Here is a 15,631-nt window from a genome sequence, read left to right on the forward strand (position 1 = left end):
TTTTCTGTCTAAAGAGTTACTTTAGATCCAGAGATACAAATAAGTTGAAAACAAAAGAAAGGAAGAAAAATATTTCACCCAAGTAGGAACCAAAAAAGAGCTGAGGTGGCTATTCTAATATCAGAAACAAAAAATCTAAAACATACTTTATGTCAAAACTTGTAGATAGGGCTTCCCTGTTGGCTCAGTGGTTAAGAATCCACCTGTGGATGCAGGGGACACGGTCTGGGAAGCCTTGGTCTGGGAAGATCCTACATGCTAAGGAGCAACTAAGTCCATGCGCCTCAACTACCGAGGCTGTGAACCTGGAGCCCAGGCTCTGCAACAAGAGAAGCCTCCGCAACAAGAGAAGCCACCGCAATGAGATGCCCGGGTGCCGCAACGAAGAGTAGCCCCCGCTTGCCGCCACTAGAGAAAGGCCGCACGCAGCAACAAAGATCCAACACAACTAAAAATAAATTAAATTAAATAAATAAATTAAAAAAAAACTTTTAAAGAAGGTTAATTGATAAATTGATTAAGGGGTCAAATTATCAAGAAGATATAAAATTATTATAAACAAAGGCACACACAGATACTCACAGATTCCAAGGCAAAGGCTCCTGTCGTGCATGCGAAGCACCAGAGTTGGTCAGGAGGCAGGGATGTTGGGGGAATATCGGTCAAGAGCTTTTACTATGGTTTCTGCAGGAAGGAAGAGGAAAGGCAATGTCAACAGCCTAGTCTGAATCATTTCAGTGGGCTCTGCAGCATAGGGGCTGTCCTTAGTTGTCAGGGGTGATTAGGGCAGGTGGAAAGTAGCCTGGCATGTAAGGGTCCCCAAAAGGAGGTATGGCGTCTAGATTGGTTGGTATGCATTGAAGGTGCATTTAAGGGTGAGCTGTTTATTATAGGTAGAAATTGGCTAACCCCAGGAGGGATAGTCTCTTCAGGGTCAGTAGGGCCCCAGATGCCAAAACATCAGAATACATAAAATTAAAAACATGTTTAACAGAGTATTAGATTATAACCAAAAGTATAAAATAAATCTCCATGAGTCTAGGCTGATACAAATAAATGCTTGAATAAATAAATAGCGGGGATCTCTCCCACGCAGATAAACTGCAAATAATTTCTGTAAATACTCTGCCCTGAAGGAGGTGGAGCACAGTTCCCCACTCCTTAGTATGGGCTGTGCATAGAGACTTTCTTCCAGAGAGGACAGTAAGGTCAGGGAGGAGAAAAGGGGTTGTTTTATAGTGGAGAAACAACAATTCCCCAAGCTAGGTGATTAGGTTAACATCAACAGTGACAAGTCACATTGATAGCATGTGCCTTTGCTATGATGGGTTCAGAATAGCACTTCAGCTCTGTATTCTTCTTTTCCAAAATATATTATTCAAATTTAATCATGAGAAAAATATCAGACAAATTCTAATAGAGGGACATGCTATGAAATGTTAAAATACCTAACCAGTAATCCTCAAAATTGTCAAGGGCAAAAAAAAAAACAAAACAAGGAAAGCCTAAGAAACAGTCACAACCGAGCAGAGGCTGAGGAAACTTGATGACTAAATGTAATGTGGTATCCTGGATGAGATCACAGGAAAACTGAATAAAGAATTGACTTTAATTAATAATAGTATGTCAATATTGGTTCACTGGTTTTGACAAATACATCCTAGTAATAGAAAATGTTAATAATAGGGTAAATTGGGTGTGGGGTATATGGGATCTCTCTATAATACATTTGCAATAATTCTCTAAATCTAATACTTCTTTTAAAAGATGTTTATTTAAAAAATCAAACTGATGATTTCCAAGGACTGAGAACTTTATAGTATGTAGAAAAAGATGAATTTGGAATCAAGGTAGTATTAATATTAAAATGGTATAATTATAAAGAAAAACAAGCTCGTATTCTAGGTAAGGAGTTGAACTAGAGCAGTGCCAATATTCCTTGTAATTTTAATATCTATTTTTAAATTTCATTTTGTTCTCAATTTATCATACACACAATCATACATATCCCCTCAGCACTCTCTCATTAATTTGAACTTTAAATTTTTTGGTTTAACTTTCTTTTCTCTTTCCAATACTTCCAGTCTTCCAAAGAGTAAAATGTGTAAATATGGTTGCTAGATAGTAACTAATGAACTACATATGCAGTTATAGATTCTGCAAGTACACATTAATAAACGCATGGGTATAGTCATATTTATAGAAAAATATAACACCAAGAGTACTGTATATGAAAGATAACAATAAAATATAGTCCAGATGTATAGTGTGTAGAAAATTTTATTACTTTTATATTTTTCTATTTTATATATTTTTCTTCACAATCATCTATCATTCTTCTAAGAAAAATATTATGTTAGGTATAGAGTGATTTTACTGCATATATTCCTAATTTATGCAGGGCTGCTTTTTCTTTCTTCTGTCTTTGTATCTTTCCCCTTACTCTGTATCAAAATTGGAATCACCAGGCTATTTTAGATAGAGAAGTCATTTTTAAGTTTTCCAAAATTAAAACCATTTGCTTTCAAGTTTCAATTCTTACCACTGCTTGTGTAAGCATGTACGATGGTTAAACCATAATATTAACATAGCAGTGTCGTTGTAGGAAGGAGGATCCTTGTCATGTAATATTGGTTTATCAACACTATGCTGTAGTTATGAGATGTTATGGACTGAATTGTGTCCTCCCAGAATTCATATGTTGAAGTCACAATCCCCAGTACCTCAGAGTTTGAATATGTTTGGAGATAGGACCTTTAAAGAGGTAAAGGAGATCACATGAGTGGGCTGTAATCTGATAGGCTGGTGTCCGTATAAGAAGAGATTAGGACACAGGCAGCACAGAAGATACAGAGAGAAGGAGGCATCTACAAGCCAAGGAGAAGGCCTTAGAAGAAACTAAACCTGCAACAACTTATCTTGGACTTCTAGCCTCCAGAACTGTGAGAAAATTCATTTCTTTTGTTTAAGTCACTTAGTCTATAGTACTTTGTTTTGGCAGCTGTAGCAAACTAACACCAATTTTCATACCAATAAGTAGAGTGCTTTTGTAACAAATACCTAAAAATGTGAAAGCGGTTTTGAAACTGAGTTTTGGGTAGAGGCTGGGAGAGTTTTGAGGTGCATGTTAGAAAAAGACTAGACTGCCTTTCAGAGATTGTTGGTAAAAATATGGATATTAAAGGCAATTTTGTTGAGAGCTCAGACAGAGGAGAGCTGTAGAGAAAGTTTCTATCATCTTAGAGTTGGTTATACATATATCATCATGAACAGAATACTGGTAGAAATATGAACTTCAAGGGTGCTTCTGGTGAGAGCTCAGATGAAAATGAGGAACACATTGTTTGAAACTGAAGGAAAGGCAATTCTTGTTACAAAGGGGCAAAGAACTTGACCAAATTGTGTTCTAGTGTTTTATGGAAAGTAGAACTTGTAACTGATGAATTTGGATATTTATCTGAAAAAATGTCTAAGTGTTGAAGGTACAGCCATTTTTCACCTGGTTGCTTATGGGATAAATTGAAGAAATTGTTAAGCAAATAAAGAAGCAAAACTTGAAGATTTCGAAAATTCTCAGCCTATGCATATTGTAAAAAATGAGAAAGCACTCTCTTGAGAGAATACTGAGGGCATGGCCAAAGAACATTTGCTAAAGAAATTACAGGCATGTGATTTATGGATCCAATCAGCCATCTTAGCAGAACCTAAGAGTAGAGTTGAGGTTATACCAGCAAAAACAGTTGTCAGCTTGGACTGAAGGAGACAGAGATAGGACAAAATGAAAGTAATCTGTCAGATTTCTAGGATTCTACAGGATGTGCTAATAGAGCTATCCAGCTGTAAGTATGTATTATCCCTCAAGCAAAGGAGAGAATGATGCTGAAGGCAGTACCAAGTTTGGCAGGCTTCTACTACCACCACAGGTCCACTGGGTACAGACCTGGAAGGTGGGGCTCCTCTCCCTAGTTCTAAAGGGGTCAGGGTGGCCACTCAGGTTTAAGGGGTCAGGGCTACCTTCCAGAGCTAAGGAGGAGAAGCAGCTGCCAAGGGAGGGTGTGGGGTCACCAGGCAGGTGGATATGGAAGATACGGAGCTGCCTTCCCACTGGGCACAGAGGATAAAGCAAGAGGATTATTCTTGAGCTGTAAAATCCAATGACAGAGAGAGACAAATATCATATGATATAGCTTAAATGTGGAATCTAAAAAAATGCTACAAATGAACTTATCTACAAAACAGAAATAGAGTTACAGATATAAGAAACAAACTTATGGTTTCCAGGGGTAAGGGATAAATTGGGAGATTGGGATTGACACATACACACTACTGTATACAGAATAGATGACTAATAAGGACCTACTGTATAGCACAGGGAACTCTACTCAATACTCAATAATGTCCTACACGGGAAAAGAAGCTAAAGAAGAGTGAATATATGTATATGTATAATGGATTCACTTTGCTGTACACCTGAAACTAACAAAACATTGTAAATCAATTATACCCCAATAAAAATATAAAAAAAAAATAATGGGATTTGCCTTGCTAGATTTCAGACTCGCTTGGGACAACATATCATCCCTTTCTTCTTTCCAATTTTTCAGATTTCCTTTTTTTTTTTTTTTTTTTTGGCCATGCTGCATGGCTTGCGGGATCTTAGTTTCCTGACCAGGGACTGAACCCTGGCCCTTGGCGGTATAAGTGTGGAGTCCTAGGGCTTCCCTGGTGGCGCAGTGGTTGAGAATCTGCCTGCCAATGCAGGGGACACGGGTTCGAGCCCTGGCCTGGGAAGATCCCACATGCCGCGGAGCAACTGGGCCCGTGAGCCACAGCTGCTGAGCCTGTGCGTCTGGAGCCTGTGCTCCGCAACAAGAGAGGCCGCAATAGTGAGAGGCCCGCCCACTGCGATGAAGAGTGCCCTCCGCTCGCCGCAACTAGAGAAAGCCCTCGCACAGAAACGAAGACCCAACACAGCCAAAAATTAATTAATTAATTTAAAAAAAAACAAGCGTGGAGTCCTAACCACTAGACTGCCAGGGAATTCCCCAAATTTCTCCCTTTTGTAATGGGACTATTTGCCCTATGCCAGTTTTACCACTGTGTTCTAGAAGCAGATAAATCCTCTGAGAGGAATTTTGCCTCAGGATGAATCATACCTGTAGTCTCACCTACACCTGATTTATATGTATTTAGATGAGATTTTGGATTTAGAGCCGATGTTAGAATGTATTAAGATTATTTTGGCTGTTAGAATAAGGTGAACGTATTTTGCATGTGAGAAGGACATAAATTTTGGGGGGATGGCAGAATGTTATGGGCTGAATTATGTCCCCCCACCAATTCATATGTTGAAGTCCTAATATTAGAATGTTACAAAAGAATGTGACTGTATTTGGGCATAGGGTTTTTAAAGAGGTAATTCAGGTAAAACGAGGTCATATGAGTGACCTAATCCAACATGACTGGTGTCCTTATGAAAAGAGGAGATTAGGACAGAAGCAGACACAGAACAAGCATGACGTGAAAGACACTAGAAGAAGACGGCCATCTACTAGCCAAGGACAGGGGCTACAGAAGAAACCGACCTTGCTAACACCTTGATCTCAGACTTCTAGCCTCCAGAATTGTGAGAAAATAAATTTCCTCTTTTAAGTGATCCAATCTATTGTAATTTGTTATGGCATCCCTAGCAAACTAATACATGTGGAAAGTAAAAAATGTACTTCATATATACACTGGAAGGTAAGCAGATTTTCAGCCAGAATGTTGAAGGTGCCACCTACTCTCTTCCTGTTGATTATACTAAAATGTGACAGCAAAGAGATAAACTGAGACTGTTAAACATGATGGAGCCAGAACTCGATGATTTTGAAAATTCTCAGCCTCTCTAGACGGCAGCCAATGATAAAACTTAGAAATGGCTTATGAGAAAAGATAAAATTTAGAGCAATGCCAGAAGAACTCAGTCCAAAGATGAGGCTGAGATTGTGACTGTAAAATCCTTTGTAAAGATCTCAGAAAAGTGAAAGGTGTTGTCGCCTATATAGAGACCCATGTGGCAAGGAACTGGGGGAAGCCAGTAGCTAATAGCCACTCAGTTCAACAACCTTTCAGAAACTGAGTTATGTCAATAAAGTGAGTTAGTTTAGAAACAGGTTCTCCTCCAGTTGAGCTTTCAGATGAAAATGCAGCCCCAGTCAACAGTTTTACTGTAACCTCTTAGAGACACCAGAGGTAGAATCATCCAACTAAGCCCCTCCTGGTTTTCTGAACTCAGAAGTTGTGTGAAATCATAAAAGTCATCTTCAGCTGCAAAATTTGGGAATAATTTGTTATGCTGCAATAGAGAATCAGAACTGTAGGGTTGTTGTGAGTCTAAAACTGATGATGCAGGAAGCTTCTGCCACAGCATAAGTGCTCAATCTACATTATCAATTGCTATTTTTATGAACATTTATCATATTTTATGAGATTCCCCATTTATTAGCATATTCCAAGAATATTGAGAGAATGCCTCTAATTTTATCAACCTTTAAAGAACTTCTGAATAGGCTCCAACACATAAAATTAACTTCTAAAACAAAGTTAGACAGCTATTAGTCTATATTTTCAAAGGCTTATCTCATTTGGTTTCCTGTATTTTGTTGCTATGTAAGTCTTTTTGGTAAGTTTACAGTACCTTATTTTATCCATCTATAAAATGAGAAATAATTTCCACCTACACACCTCACAGGATATTGTGAAGATTAATGAGGTAATATGTATAAATCTCTAGAAGCCTTTAAATAGTGCTATAAAATGAGGACTTTTATCCCTGTGGGTGGGTCGTATTTATTTCTCTCAATGGTTTCCAGCATGGTGATAGAAGAGATGATGGATAGATAAGTGAACAGGTAGGCAGATGGGAGAGAAGGTGGGAGAAAGAGAAAAAATAGAATAATAAATTAAAGTAGAAATTATTGGTTTTGAAATTTTAATAAAATTGTCCTTTTTACATCCTAATTACAGGTATTTTCAATTATATGCAAACACCCATAATTGACAGCTATCTGGTTTCTTTTTGGTATTTTTGGACTGACCTAGGGGATATTAGTTGTATCTTCACAATTAATTTGGCACTTATTTTTTTACTTCTAATCTAAATGATTGTTTCTTACAATGAAAAAATCCATTAAAAATAACCCAATTTTCTCTATATTTTTATCAACCCTTTCTTCTCTCCTTATCTATCTATATTTTTCAGATTACTGATGCTTTAATATTTCTCTTTTAGACACATGTGAGTGTTTGTGTGTATATAAATACAAGAATATATAATAGGACATTAAAATGTAATATCTTATGGCTGACGTTCAGTGACACACAAAATGCAAGAACAAAAGCATAGGTGACAAGTTACCTCAAATTTCCAAAAAGACGGATCGAACAATATTTGCATACGTACAATGTGTTAACCACTTGTGAGACCCATAGCTACCTATACTTCCCTTAAATCCAGTCCAGTAAAGACTCAAGCAATCACGAAAGAGGTTGGAATTTTCCTTTGAGAGAGTCTTTGATGAGCTACAGATCTTACTAAGCCCCTGCAAGGAAGGGATGGGGGTACTTTCTTTTTATGGCAAGCCTGGTGGGGACAACATGGAGAGCTTGTATATATCCACTGGAACTTGGAGAACACAGTATTTGGTATGTGGCTCACTCACACCTTTTCATTCCAAAGAACAAGAGACTGGCTTGAATGTCTTGAGACAGTGGAACAGAATGCACTGATTCAAAAATAACTCCACTCACAATGATCAGGTATTAAAGTTGCATGCTTCTCATTGATGTAGTAAACCTGGAATATTTAACCAATGTGTCATAAAAGTCACCGGAAAGGCAAAAGACTTTCAAATATAGAGGAAGAGGAACATAGTTGAATCCTCAGAAATTGAGAAAGGACATTTCTGAGTGACATACCAGGAGGCACGTAGCACAGTCACTGTCTATGAGAGAACCGGAGTAAGCAGAGGTTTTCTCCAAGGCAGCACAGAAGTGCTCCCAGCAGAATGAAGCTGGCTGTTTACCACAGCTGCTCTTTATAATATCCCTGCCTACCTCCTCCGACCACTGCTTATCTCACCTCACCACTGCATCCTGGTCAGTCAGAGGCAGTCTCTCAATTGGGAGAAGACCATAGCACTGGAAAGAGGGAAGGAGCTTACTCTGAACTCTTCCCCTCACAGGCTCCTCCACACTGAAGTAGTCAAGAGCTATGGAATGAGAGAGGTTTTAAGTTTAGAGTTCTGAACTTCCAAGGTTCTGAACACTTGATTAAAATAAGTCTGTTTGAACTTGAAGTCATGTGAACATTTTTTTATTCCCTGAGAGTTGTAAGACAAGCCAAGGAATATGCCTTAAATTTATCCAAGGACAAAGAGGAATGGATGTTCAAAGTAGTTTGAACAGGAAGTAGAAGGTATAAATCAAGTTGTTTTCTGTTGTACCTGAGTCTCCACTGCATGCATACGAATTCACACATACCTACACACAAAATACAAACACCTATATACATATGTGTGTTTTCCCTCAGTTTATACAGAAATATATTCCTAATGAGTATATAGAGCATATTATTTGCTAGCATTGTCTTCAGTAAATCTGCACTTTATGTACATGAACATATTTACTTCCTAAAATATCACGAGGTGTTTATTATATCTTATTATTATTACTCCCATTTTATAGATTAGGAAATTGAATAAAGACTAATTAAATCACTTGGAAAAGTTCACATAGATGGAAATGGGGAAAGGCAAGATTAAGATGTAGGCAGGCATTCTGGCTTCAGAATTTATGTTTTTAACTACTGTTCCACATAGTATACTTTTTCTGTTCGAGTGTTTATAAATACATATGTATATATGTGAATATAGATATATATATATCTGTGAATTTGAGTATATATGCATGTATATATGTATATATATTCATATATAGTATTTTCATTCTTGTTACTCCTTTAATAAGCAGTTCAACTATTTTGGAGAAATATTCAGAGTGCTTTAGCTATTCCAGTTTTATCTGAGACTATACACTAGATCAGGCTTTTCCAGAAATTTTATAAATAGGAAATGGCATTATTGCCTACTATTTATGGGGGGCAGGGAGATAAGCAGAAAAGAGCAGAGAAAACATAAGTCCTAAAGCTTAAATTTACTTGATAACACTTGGGTGATATTTCAGATTGTTCGAAATTAATGGAGGCTTTAGGAAAATTCCTTCTGGGCTTGTTTTCCTCATTTTCTTCTATAAGTAAAAGACTTGATTTAGATTGATTTTTATTTCACCTAAATTGCTCTAGATGAATTTATAACACTTAGAAATATACTCTCTTCCTCTGTATTATCAAAAAATAAAAAGAAGAATAAGCATGCTTTTTATATGAGTATGCAATAGTAGTAAAAGGCACTTAGATGTTTTATGCCAAAATAAAACATTAGCATCTTTTCATCATCCTCTTGGGTGAGGTTATGTGAGAAATTTGTACTACTTAAACTGGCTTTAAAATGACTTGTTTTACATATGCTTTTTTTTTAAGTTTTTTTTTTTTTGGGGATGTGGATCATTTTTAAAGTCTTTATTGAATTGGTTACAATACTGTTTATGTTTTTTTTTTTTGGCTGCAATGCATGTGGGATCTTAGTTCCCCAACCAGGGATCGAACCCACACCTCCCTGCATTGGAAGGCCAAGTCTTAACCACTGACCACCAGGGAAGTCCCACATATACTTTGTTTTTCTGGGTATGAGAACACTATCCATTTTTAAATGTTATCATTATGAAAGTATTATTGCTTATCAATGTCGAGAATTGAAAGTGGAGAAAAATGGCTAGAAGCAGCATATCATAGTGGAACAAAGAATGGACTTTGGAGCTACATGGACTGAGGTTGAATTTTGGTTCAGTTAGCTTCTATTTTTGTGTCCTTATCAAATTTTCTAACCTGTTTGTGCTCTAGTTTCTTCATGTGTACAATGGAGATGATAAAAGCAATAACTTAGATGGCTGTGAGAAGCATTAAGTGAGTTGATATTTATGAGCTCTTAAACAAAAACTGCTCAACGTCACTAATTATCAGGGAAATGCAAATCAAAACCACAATGAGATATCACCTCACACCTGTCAGAATGGTTATTATCACAAAGAGCATAAATAATAAACGTTGGTGAGGATGTGGAGAAAAGGGAACACTTGTACACTGTTGGTGGGAATGTAAATTGGTACAGCCACTGCACAAAACAATATGAAGTTTCCTCAAAAAACTAAAAATAGAACTACCATTCAATCCAGCAATTCTATGCTGGGCATTGTCTGAAAAAAACAAAAATACTAATTTGAAAAGATATATGCAAACAATGTCCATAGCAGCATTATTTACAATTTCCAAGATATGGAAGCAACCTATGTGTCCATCAACAGATGAATGGATAAAGAAGGTGTGGTATATATATATATATATATATATATATATATATATATATATATATATATATAATGGAATACTACTCAGCCATAAAAAAGAGTGAAATTTTACCATTTGCAGCAACATGGATGGACTTAGAGGGTATTATGCTAAGTGAAATAATTCAACAGAGAAAGACAAATACTGTATGATATCATTTATATGTGGAATCTAAAAAATACAACAAACTAGTGAATATAGAAAAAAGCAGGCTCACAGATGTAGAGAACAAACTAGTAGTTACCAGTGGGGAAAGGGAAGGGAGGAGAGGAAACTATGGATAGCAGATTAACAGGTACAAACTGTTATGTATAAGAAAAGCTACAAGGATATATAGTCAATATTTTATAATAATTCTAAATGGAGTTTAACCTTTAAAAATTGTGAATCACTATATTGTATACCTGTAACTTATATAATATTGTACAGCAACTATACTTCAATAAAAAAAAAAAATTTAAAAAATAAAAGAGCATGGACTTCAGAGCCAGACTCCCTGGCTTCAACTTCTGGTTCTGCTGCTAACTAGCTGTAACCCTGGGCAAGTTTCTCAATACTCTCATGCCTCAGTTTTCTCATCTTTAAAATAGAGGTGAAGATGATAATAGCATCTACCTCATAGACTTGATGAGGATTAAATGAGATCATATTTGTACAGCATTTGCTACAGGGCTGGGCATCTAGTAAGCACTATATAAACGTTTGTTAAATTAAAAAAGACCCAGCCACCTAGTACATCATAAGCAAGAAACAAACGTGTTTGTTAAATAAAAGATTTTCTTGTTAAACTGAAGTGTGTAAATATTTCTTAATGTTTTTTAGTATAGTCTTGACCTATAATTCATATTTTATATTAACATCTCATGTAATTCATATCTCAGATATTTCACTGAATCATTATCTTTTTTAAATTTTAGAGAACATTAAAGAAGGATGTTGGCCAACAAAATCAAACTAAATGGTGTACCCTAAAAACTGGAACTGTTTATATATTCATTTATAAGGACAGTCACCCAGAAGAAAGACTAGAATATACTGTCTATGGATCATGTTTTTTCTATAGCATTCTAGTAGCACTGAGGAGGAATATTAGCATGAAACCAAGAACAAGGATATAAAATGTGGAGTCCCAAGGGAAGGGATCAACAAGTAGCTATTATGTATGAAAGCAGTAAGGCTTAGCTGCATTTGAAAAGGACCGTTTCCAGAGCTGCAGTCTGAGAGTCAGTCAGGGCCACGTTCACTTATGGTGTGTTGGGCAGAGTAGAGTCTAGTCTTGGGAAGGACAGAGAGGTGACAGTTGTAGAGTCTGATGTGGGTCATATGATCGATCTGTGAACGGAAGGTCTGGAAGCTACATAGCAAGCAAGTAGGCACCAATCTTTTAACTGGGAATAAAAAAACCCTTTTTCCTCTTTTCTAATCGTATTCCTCTTCCACTGCTTTGAGAGTAATTAATAGGGATATCAGGTAGATTTGAATATAGAACAATTTAGCAATTTTACTCAGAAAGAGGCACTTAATAGCTTTCTCGATTCACCTACAGTTTCTGCTATTCAGTGCAGAAAACTTAGCTATTTCAAATTCTACCAATTTTGAAGTAAAAAAAGTCTTCAGAAGAGTTTTGAAATTACAAACTTACAATGTAAGTTTGTAACTTACAATTACAATTGTAAGTTACTTACAATTGTAACTTACAATTACAAAATTACAATGGCAAAATGTAATTTGCCATTGTTTGTAAAGTAGAGGACCTTGTGGCAGTTGAATAGGTCAAGTCTAGCCTTTTTGGCATTCTCAGGCTAGGTGGATTTTTATCAGTTATTAAAGCGTGCTTGTGCAAAGTAATAGCATATTAGTTTTCTATTACTGCATAACAAATGATCACAAAGTTAGTTGCTTAAAATGACACAAATTTCGCATCCCAAAGTTTTCTCAGAATTCCAGGTACAGGTTAGCTGAATCCTCTGCTTTGGTCTCACCAGGCTGAAATCAAGGTGACATATGATGCTGCAATCTCATGTGAGGCTCAGCATTCTCTTCTGAATTCATTCAGGTTATTCCCAGAATTCAGTTTCTTGGGGTTGTAGGACTGAGAATTCTCATTTTCTTGCTGGCTGTTGGCTGGGGTCGCTTTCAGGTTTTAGAGGCCACCAGAGGCCCTTATCACATGGTCCTCTAACAACATGGAAGTTTACTTCTTCAAAGTCACCAAGACTTCAGTCTGCTACAATACATTTCTACATCACATGATGTAATCCTGCAATCATGTATCATGCATCAATGGAGTTACTACTGTTCCCTCGTATTCACAGGTCCCACCATAGTCAAGGTAGCCATCTAAGAATTCTCGTATGCCAAATAGGTAGTGGAGAAGACAGTGGTAAACATGAAATCAAATGCACTTTCCAACTTGACAGCTGCTACTCAATGCCAGCCAATCGTTGCCACATGATAATCAAAAGCAATGCTGTAAGTCTAGAGTTTTATACATTTTCCAGTATTTAAATAGTGCCAAGCATTCAGCTGTCAAGACTTTTAGACTAGGATAACATATAATACTGCTAATTATAGGAACTTAGTCATATCTTCATGGACTAGAAAGTGTTAGAGATCTAAAGAAAAAAATTACGTGAAGAAGAAAACATGAATATACACAAAACACAAAACAACGGTGTTTTTTTGTTTCTGTGTATTTTTTTTTTTTTTTAAGTGATTACCCTTTTAATAGGAGGATGAGTTCTGGAATTGCCATTGAAAACTACATGGAGAAAAAGTGAGTCTGAACTGAAACATGACATAATTAGATGTTCTAATATAGAGATCAGCAAACTACACATCATGGTCTAAATCTGACCTGTGAGCTAAAACATTTTACAGTTTAAATGTTTGAAAAAATATCAAATAAAGAATAATATTTCAGAACGAGCTAATGGTGGACTCTGGGAGGGCTCACACCAAGGAGTACTTCCCAGAACTTCTGCTGCCAGCGTCCTTGTGCCTATGGTGAGCCACAGCTACCCCCCTGCCTCTGCAGGAGAGCCTCCAACACTAGGAGCTAATCTCCTGGTATGCTGCTTCTCATTGGCCAAAACCAAAAGAGAATCTCTTAAGAACAGCATATAGAGAGAGGGGGAAGATGGCAGAAGAATAAGACACGGAGATCACCTTCCTACCCACAGATACATCAGAAATAAATCTACACATGAAACAACTCCTACAGAACACCTGCTGAACTCTGGTAGAGGACCTCAGACCTCCCAAAAGTCAAGAAACCCCCCATGTACCTGGGTAGGGCAAAAGAAAAAAGAATAAAGAGAGACAAAAGAATAGGGATGGGACCTGCACCAGTGGGAGGGAGCCGTGAAGGAGGAAAGGTTTCCACACACTAGAAGTCCCTTCGCAGGCGGAGACTGCGGGTGGCGGAGGAGGGTAGCTTCAATGCCGCGGAGGAGAGCGCAGCAACAGGGGTGCATAGGGCAAAGCGGAGAGATTTCCGCACAGAGGATCGGTGCTGACCAGCACTCACCAGCCCGAGAGGCTTGTGTGCTCACCCACTGGGGCGAGAGGGGCTGGGAGCTGAGGCTCGGGCTTCGGGTCGGAGCGCAGGGAGAGGACTGGGGTCGGCGGTGCGAACACAGCCTGCAGGGGATTAGTGCACCGCGGCTAGCCGGGAGGGAGTCCGGGAAAAGTTCTGGACCTGCCGAAGAGGCAAGAGACTTTTTCTTCCCTCTTTGTTTCCTGGTACGAGAGGAGACGGGATTAAGAGCGCTGCTTAAAGGAGCTCCAGAGACGGTGTGAGCCGCGGCTAACAGCGCGGACCCCAGAGACGTGTATGAGACGCTAAGGCTGCTGCTGCCGGCACCAAGAAGCCTGTGTGCGAGCACAGGTCACTCTCCACACCTCCTGTGCAGCCCGCCACTGCCAGGGTCCCAGGATCCAGGGACAACTTCCCCGGGAGAACGCACGGTGTGCCTCAGGGTGGTGCAAAGACACGCTGGCCTCTGCAGCCGCAGGCTCGCCTCGCGGTCCGCACCCCTCCCTCCCCCCAGCCTGAGTGAGCCAGAGCCCCCGAATCAGCGGCTCCTTTAACCCCGTCCTGTCTGAGCGAAGAACAGATGCCCTCAGGCGACCTACACGCAGAGGTGGGGCCAAATCTAAAGCTGAGCACCTGGGAGCTGTGAGAACAAAGAAGAGAAAGGGAAATGTCTCCCAGCAGCCTCAGAAGCAGCGGATTAAATCTCCACAATCAACTTGATGTACCCTGCACCTGTGGAATACCTGAATAGACAACAAATCACCCCAAATTGAGGGGGTGGACTTTGAGAGCAAGATTTATGATTTTTTCCCCTTTTCCTCTTTATGTGAGTGTGTATGTGTATGCTTCTGTGTGAGATTTTGTCTGTATAGCTTTGCTTTCAGCATTTGTCCTAGGGTTCTATCCGTCCGTTTTGGGTTTTTTTATTTAAAGAATTTTTTTTTAATTATTTTTTTATTTTAATAACTTTATTTTATTTTACCATACCTTATTTTATTTTATTTTATCTTCTCTCTTTCTTTCTTTCTACTTTTTCTCCCTTTTATTCTGAGCCATGTGGATGAAAGGCTCTTGGTGCTGCAGCCAAGAGTAAGTGCTGTGCCTCTGAGGTGGGAGAGCCAACTTCAGGACACTGGTCCACAAGAGACCTCCCAGCTCCACATAATATCAAACGGCGAAAATCTCCCAGAGATCTCTATCTCAACACCAGCACCCAGTTTCACTCAACGACCAGCAAGCTACAGTGCTGGACATCCTATGCCAAACAACTAGCAAGACAGAAACACAACCCCAACCATTAGCAGAGAGGCTGCCTAAAATCATAATAAGTCCACAGACACCCCAAAACACACCACCAGGTGTGGACCTTCCCACCAGAAAGACAAGATCCAGCCTCATCCACCAGAGCACCGGCACTAGTCCCCTCCACCAGGAAGCCTACACAACCCACTGAACCAACTTTAGCCACTGGGGACAGACACCAAAAACAACGGGAACTACGAACCTGCAGCCTGCAAAAAGGAGACCCCAAACACAGTAAGATAAGCAAAATGAGAAGACAGAAAAACACACAGCAGATGAAGGAGCAA

General features: G+C 38.6%; 1 long non-coding RNA gene across 1 annotated transcript in view; it reads right to left on the reverse strand.

Annotated features, from left to right (window-relative positions):
* Positions 1 to 630: 630 nt before the first annotated feature.
* LOC141278688 (uncharacterized) overlaps positions 631 to 15,631 on the reverse strand; it is a 74,689-nt gene continuing 59,688 nt past the window's right edge. Inside the window, exon 3 of the long non-coding RNA XR_012331729.1 lies at positions 631 to 684. This is a non-coding gene — a long non-coding RNA (uncharacterized lncRNA). The remainder of the gene's footprint in view (positions 685 to 15,631) is intronic.

This window comes from Tursiops truncatus, chromosome 5 (assembly GCF_011762595.2).
Source record: "Tursiops truncatus isolate mTurTru1 chromosome 5, mTurTru1.mat.Y, whole genome shotgun sequence".
NCBI lineage: Eukaryota > Metazoa > Chordata > Mammalia > Artiodactyla > Delphinidae > Tursiops > Tursiops truncatus.